The sequence below is a fragment of the Capsicum annuum genome, chromosome 6 (assembly GCF_002878395.1).
Source record: "Capsicum annuum cultivar UCD-10X-F1 chromosome 6, UCD10Xv1.1, whole genome shotgun sequence".
In the NCBI taxonomy this organism is placed as follows: domain Eukaryota; kingdom Viridiplantae; phylum Streptophyta; class Magnoliopsida; order Solanales; family Solanaceae; genus Capsicum; species Capsicum annuum.
This window is the reverse complement of record NC_061116.1, coordinates 168,553,939-168,562,079: the sequence shown is the minus strand read 5'-3', so window position 1 is coordinate 168,562,079 and position 8,141 is coordinate 168,553,939. Positions and strand designations below refer to the sequence as shown.

General features: G+C 33.1%; 1 pseudogene; it reads right to left on the bottom strand.

Moving 5' to 3' along the window:
- Positions 1 to 427: 427 nt before the first annotated feature.
- Positions 428 to 3,871, bottom strand: LOC107874926 (annotated as a pseudogene).
- Between the last annotated feature and the right edge of the window lie 4,270 nt (positions 3,872 to 8,141).

The following is an 8,141-nucleotide window of genomic DNA, read 5'->3' as shown; positions in this document are numbered from 1 at the left end:
AGATGCAATTTATTCAAACTTGATTATCACAACAATACAATACATAATCCAATAAGCAATAAAAATATTATTGAACCACAACAAAGATGCAATTTATTCAAATTTGATTATCACAACAGTACAATACATAATCCAATACGACTAGGATACATTATTTTAAATTGATGCGTAACAACCATCCATACAAGCCGCAATGAAATAAAACAGGAGTTAATACAACTTAAGTTTTGTATATTTTTGAAAGAACATGAGATAAAAGACAAACCAACCACACTTTGGTTAATAAATTAAAAACAATTTGTTTATTTCAAACATTCCAGAGGAATTAACGGCATATGTTATGAGCCGCAAATAAAAGGTCTTTAATTTATTATATGCTTGATTTTGCTCCACATACCTCACTGCGGGTATAATTTCATCATTGTCGTCATATTTTGATAGATTCAACCAGTAACAAGTTAATCATGGTCTGAGTTTCACCTTTGGAGTTGGTGTATCCATCTTCATTTTTATATGACATATCCATCACACGTGCAAAATTTAGAACTCGTTCAAGGACAAACATTGGCACTTCGGTAGGACGGAGGAATTCTTTGTTTATGTCCTTCCATCCATTGGTGATTTCTTTCTGAAATTTAACATATGTCTCCACTTACTTTGAAACTCCATATTCTTTCACATAACACTCAATAAGTGACGCCATATATTCTCTTTGTTGTTCAAACTACATGCGATAAATTTCAATATAGTCAGTATATATAATTTTGCATTTTAAATATTTCTCTAAAATTATATTGTAGGTTTCATAACAAACTTTTATGCCAATTTTAAGCAAATACAATACATGCAATATGTTCCTTCTGAATTCAAACTATTCAACGTCTTTTGTTCTTCATGCTACAGGACTATTTCGTTTCTTTCTTTCTCTTTTTTAATTTATTATGATAGCTGGAGTAATAGTATTAGTACTTGATTTACTACTTTATTTACTTCTCAATGATAAGTGCACCATTCTACTTCTTTATTAGTATTATCATTGGAATATTCGAGGGACAGAAACCTTTAAGTCACTTAATTATACATACCAATTAAGAAGTATTCTATGCAAATCACGAGTATATTCAAACTTTGCAGGGAGAGAAAAACTTCCATGGCCCATAGGCTGGCCCAACTCATGTGGTTCTTAAATTCAATTAAATCACGATATATAAGTAGTTTTTAGCCGCTTGGTCAAACAAGCTCTTAAATTCAATTAAACCAAGTGGACTCTTACAGTCTTAGTTTTATCTTTTGAAAGAAAATAAATTGTTGTTTTACTTACTTCATATCCAACAACATCATCCATTGCTTTGCTAATCAACGAGGCAGCTCGAACTATCAAAGGATCATTCTTTAACCATTCAAAAGTCTCTCTCGATATAAATTTCTCTATACCGACCAAGCAAGTTATTGATGCCATCAGATAGGCAGAGGTTGCAAGTGCATTCTCCATGTGCTCCTCATATCTTGGAGTATAGTCAGCATTCAACCACTGGGCTTCCTTAAAATAGGCTCTCACCAACTTTTTCATCTGAAAAGAATCACAAGTAATTTAAGTTAGACAATGAGCAATACTTGCATATGTTTTTCTTTTGGAATGAGAATATTTCCTTGTCCCAATAATTTTCGTTTGTTTATTATTACTATTGTGGTCATATATAAGGGGTAAGGGAAAATGAGGAGGGATATAACGTGGAAAATTGAATTCACAAAATGGTGAATCCAGGGCAATCAAACAATTGGAATACCAAGATTCCACATTTTACTTAATTGATACATATATTTATGTGGGTTAGATAACAATAATATTACCTCATATTTTGCATAGTATACACGGTCCAATTTACATTCTTTGGCCAACACTTGTTCCATTTCATCATAAATGCCAAGAAGCACTTGATACGCATGTCTTAGATATGGTGGTACTGAATCGATCGCATTAGTGTCCCATCTATAAATTTTTAAATTTTGTTTGTAAATATACAATTTAATTTCACAATTACAAAGAAATCTTGTTTAATAGTTCATATTCATTTGCAAGGGATTGTGAAAGAGTAATTTACGTGAAATAGATGTTTTACCTCTGGATTGCATCGGTGAAAGACACAAGTTCGTCAAAGATTCCATAAGCATCAAAAGTGTCATCAATGAAGGAGGCCATCTGGAGTACTTTTGTCATCATTTTTCTCGCACGACTATATTGGGGCTCAAAATACATTCCTAATATCCAAAAATAACACTCGACCAATCTGTTCCTTGCATATGAAGATTTGTTCGCAAAATTCAATTCTTTCCACCACCTTCATCACAAGAGCAACCGTTTTGTGCATTTCAATTTATTAAATCCAAATTACCATTATTCATTTAATTAAAGACGATAGATAGATCAAATAATGTACTAATACCTTGTAAGCTCGCAAAGCTCTCTCTGATGAAGCTTTTACAGTGCGTTAAAATCCAATTTTGCAAATTTCAAAAGCAAATCGTTGTTTTTGTCAGTGTTTTCATAAGTGGATATATATTTCCTTGCTCCCATCCTTGGTGCAGTCTTGCGAATAGGCCACCTTAAGGCTTCAGTAACTCGAACCTTAATTGAGCTATTGTTCAAGTTGGACTTCATGGACTCGAGATGTGTAGTGGTAAAGGCAAGAGCTTCTTCCAGAATCTCTTCCTCACGCACTCTCAGATGTGCTGCTTCATACAAACTTAATAATCCTTGCACATCATTAGTAAGTGTTTCCCTGAATTTCCCAGCTTGATCGGTGAATTTCTTGAAGATATCTGTGGTTTAAATATCATCTTTAACAGCATGCCAGCTAGAAAGAAACTTAGTTTGTTAAAAGTTGTAACTGATGATTGTAAACCTTTATAAGAATTTCAGATGCTGCCAAAATTATTTATTATCAAGTACTTTCGCCGCACCAATTTATGTCAGAATTTTAGAATGAAATGAATAATTTTAAAACTTTTACATGTGACAGAATTAGTGCGGCCATAAAACTGCTGAAAAATGCATGTAACTTTAAACATGTTTAAAATTAAGAATTTGTGCGGTTAAAAAAGCTTCTCATTAAGAAATCAACCTCATCACATAAGAAAGACGTTAAAAAAATTTAAAAATAAAATAGAAAATGTTGTACGAGACAGGACACATTTACCAGAAAACATGTAGTGGCCTTGTTGCCTGAGTAGTCGAAAACGAAGAGAAACAATGTAAAGGTTGTCATCAATAAGATTATTCTGATGGTGTGTATCAAAGATGTTTTGAATGGATGTCTCAATTTCATTAGCAAAATGATATGCAACTCCCAATCGTTGAATTGTGTCTATCAACACAAGTTTTTGTGTATTGTTGTTATCTGGAGCTTCCACCAGCATTTTCCTGACTTTTTCTTTTAACTCATCAAGTTAACTTTCTCTTGGGTACTAACTTCCTGCATGCCAAAATTGAGCATTATTACTATTAATTATATCAATAATTTTGTCTAATATTGTGTGAAGTCTCAATAAAATTATAAAATATATCTTCCATTATATATTAATGCTATATTAAGTTCTAGAAGTAGGACTTCACACCACATTAAGTAGTATCCTATTTCTTTGGACAACAATTATGATATATATATATATATATATACAAATACATATAATTACAACCTTATTATAGCAGTCATGAAATTTTAACACAAATATTGCTATTATAGAGAGATTTAACAATGTATATAAAATGGTTGTGTCTGACCGTGAATTGAGGAGTATAAGAAAGGAAATAAAATCCCCATACGGATGGGTGATAATTTACAATGGGACGAGATTTTGGAGAACCAGCCATTGCTTCAACTTACTATTCTTTCTTATAGAGATTTGTGTTTTTTAGTTGTGCCAATGGGATGACCTATTTATATACAATGCAGTGCCTTAGACCACTAATTCTACATTATCAATCTTTTCTTCTTTTTGCTGACACTACTGGTTGGTATGCCTAGGCTGATATTTTGGGAAACTTTTTTTTTGTTTTGTATCTTTTTTAAAATAGATCTTCTTTTTTTACATAGGTAAGATATCCTTATTTTAATACATAAGAAATCTGAAAAAATTATTTTCTTAGCTTCAAATTATAAGAGAATAACATATCGATCACATTTCCTTTAATTTCCCCCCCTTGTTTCGAATGGGACAAGAGCAAAATTGGTAACAACGATTTAAAAGAAGAATATTTGGTCCATTTCTATGTATAGTAGGTGAATATTTTTGAACCAAAAATATAATGTTAAGGACTTCTTTTACCCAAAATGTAACTAGGGCAAATTGATAAGAGCTTCTTTTACCCAAAAGGTAACAAGGGCAAATTTAAGGGAGATATGTATAATCAGATTTTTCTTCTTGTAATTGTTGTTGTTGCACTTTTGCATATACATTTTTCTTTTTCTCTTGTAGAGATTTTTATCTAAAAGAAGAGAAAAATAATTACTAGGAGAAGATGTACATAAGAAAAGTTATTATTTCATAACATTACACTATTAACAATAGGGTTTTTTCCCACTACAAATCAATGAAATTTTGTGTTATAAATATTATTTTCCTGTCTTATTCTCATCGAACCAGCTCATTGAGAAAACTAATGGTGAGAAATAGATTTTCACTGAAATATTAAAAAGTTTTCTAATTTTTTCGTGTAAAAATATAATTATTTTTTTTCGCTTGTTCAATAAAAAAATCTATAGAAATAGCCACTAAACATTTTTCAAACTTCAATAGGAAAATAGTGAATTTTTAATGGGGACATTTACAGAAAATAACTTATGCTTCAGTAAAATGAGACTGCTATTAGTCTAACTTTGAAAATTACAATCCACAACTTCTCTTTTTTTTTGTTCTTTTCTTTTCTTTTTTCGATTCTTCTTTTTAATTTCTTTATTTTCCTCTCTTCTCTCTCTAACCACTATTTTTCTTTCTTTTTTTTCATTTTTTTTTCGTTCCTTTTTTTTCTCTCTCTTCTATCTCTAGCCTCTACTGCAGACACCTAATTTTGTCTCTCCCAAGTCCAATTTTATTCATTTTTAGCTCACATTACCACACACCTTGATCCATGTGATTATACCCCACAAAAATACAAAAAAAATAACAACCCTTAACATAATCCCTAACAAATTCTATCTTGTTTTAATCCTATCCTAACCAACTTTACACCTCATCCTAACAACCTACCCCACCCCATACCTCTACCCTCACCTACCTTACCCTCCACGTCACCTACCCCTCACATTTTTATTACATTTTTTATGACAAATTGAAAAAGGACAAAAACGGAGGGCGCACAGTAAAAACAAAAGAAAAGGGATATACATACCCTCATTCATCAGGTCATAAAAAGGGGGGCCCACCATACACATACAGGGCCATATTTCTTTTCTTCTCCACCAACACACCTGAAAAAGACAGAAACAGATGCACACACCAGAAAAATGGAGTAGCGAAGAGAGAGGGACATTCGAGAGAAAGAGAGAGACTTGAGATAGAGAGGACAAACTCACCGAAAAATGCATCAAAGCCGTCATACCCATTGGAGTTCGTCATAATTGGTATTTCTTCATCGTTTTCAGTCATCGCTAAAGTTTATCGGAGTTATGACGACACTCAAAAACAGTCTAGTAAACATTCTTCTCTCGATTTTGTTCAAGTCCGTTCGAACTCGGTCCGGGTTTTCTCTTATTTTATGGTTTTTTTTAAGCTTGGTTTTTGGTGGGTTAGTCAAATATGGTTGGAATCTGTCTATTTTGCGACTCCTCAGCTCCGAGTTGGACGAGTTCATCGTTGAGTCGTGAGTTGAAGTTATCGGAAGCGGGTTTTCTTTATTTTATCGAGTAATATTCCCCAAAAATGGCATCGAGGTCTATTTCTCAACTCTATTTCTTAATTTTTATGTATGATTCCAAATATTGACTTGATGTGGTGTTCTATTTGTTGAGTGAAGTAATTTTTGTGTATTGATAACTGTGGATTAGACGATTTTGGTTGATGTTTTGGTGCTGCGTATCCAAACAGCTAGTCACTGCCATGAAATCGATGTTGATATTGGGTGGATAATTATTTTCGTGATTGAAATTCATGTGTAAAATTTGGGGTGGGGAATTGAAAGTTGACGAAAATGATAGATCCGGATTAATTTTAATTTATTGTTGATATGAAGCATGATAGAATTATAGCGTGTTGAAGCAAATATGCAAATGTAGGTCCGGGTAGGCAAATTTAAGAATAAGTATTTTTTGTTGAATGTTTGAACGTGGAATGTGTCTGAATGTTTTCTAGTTTGTCGTATTGAACTCAAGTGTACTCATTTGGCCGGGGAATGCCCCGAGGTTTCATGTATTTATTCGTCGGGGAATGCCCCGAAGTATCTTGTATTCAGAGGACATTTGTGATCAAGGCCCGAGGCATCGGGTAGAGCATGGAAGCATAGTATATGATTAGTATAGGTTAGAGTAGGATTGATATTTTTTTTTTTGCAGTTTTTCTATTCTGGACTATATAATTAGACTGAACATTGTTATTTTTTTAGTTTTGGATTGTCGTTTTGGTTTGTGTTTGTTTTCTTTGATTGTTGTGTGTTTATGTAGTTTATACACTCGTAGTATTAATTTAGCCGATACGCTCCTCCAAGCGACCTTGGTTGAACCACGGGATCGGGGGTGCTTAACACCTTGCCCCAGTCAATAGAATTCCTTAACTGGAATCTCTGTTCACGGATCAGTTTTAGAGTCAAATAGTTTTGAAAAAGATTTTTCAAAGGTGACTTGGCACACCCGATTATGTCAAGTGGCGACTTTAAAAAAAAATGTAAATAATTATTTTTTGAAACAAAAATCATCTCTTGTCACTCAATAAATAAAACCCTTTCGAAACCTAAAACTAAATCTTCTTTTGGGGTTAAAAAGGGGGTGTGACAGCTCTGGCGACTCTACTAGGGATTTTTCAGAATTCGAGCTTATTTTTGGAATTGTATCGGCTTAGTTTGACATCATGGGTGTATAAACATTGTTTTTGTTGTCGTTTGTGTTATTATTTTGGAGTGCCTATGTGCTCTCTATTTACAGTTTTTCTCTTATGTGTTATCATTTTATATCTGGCATCATGTCATAACCTGAGTCAATTCTTTCTGCAACAAGTTCTGTAGTACACGCTGTGTACATAACCTATAGTTGAGTCACCTTTATTTTAGGAGGGAGAGACGTTGGCTAGTATGGAGTAGGTGGAAAGCAAAATAGCCACTATCGACCATACGCTCCCCCGGACAGCCTTGTTAGTGAACTCTAGCGTAGTTCAGCCTATAGGTCATGCTTATATGTATCATATTGAAACCTAGCGGGGCCCACTTGGTCCTTTGTAGGAGACTCACCTCTAAAGCATCCCTACGTGCTAAATGTTGCATCTTTGAGGGTAATAAGGTCATTTGACAGACTGATTTGGGCAAAAGCATGTATTAGAAGTAAAGTATGTAGGCCAGAAATTGTTGAAAAGAAAAGAGGAAAAAAGGAGTGAAAAAAAAAAGAGTTTCGTAGTTTTTTAGAGTTACTTTATGGCTTTTATTTTTTTCACAATTCAAAAATTCAAAAAGATTTTCTTACCTTTTTCACGCATTTATTCTAAAACAAAAAAATCCTCAAAAAGATTTTCCCTTTATCTCCTTTAGCATGCATTCATAATTCAAAACTTTCAAAAATATTTTTAGGAGCCTTTTATAAAAGGAAAATTCTAAAAAAGATGGCAGAAGTTTTGTACATTTCATAAAATGAAAATACCAAAAAGATTTTAATTTCATAGTTAGTGGTGTCATTTTTATGTGAGGTGCCTGTTAAAAACCCAAAAAGATTTTATTTTTATCGTCCGTCTATAACCCCGTCTCTCAGGTCAAGTTTTAGTTCGTTTTAATCCTTAATTGTCCAATCTAGACGAACTACGCACCTTTGATTCTCCTCTCTCAGGAGTGAGATACGTAGGCAGCCTATTGTTGGATCGGGGATCTTATTTGAAAAAAGAAGAAGATTTTCTTCACTCTTTATTCGAAAACCCAAAAAGATTTTTCTTTGGTAATCATAGGTTTC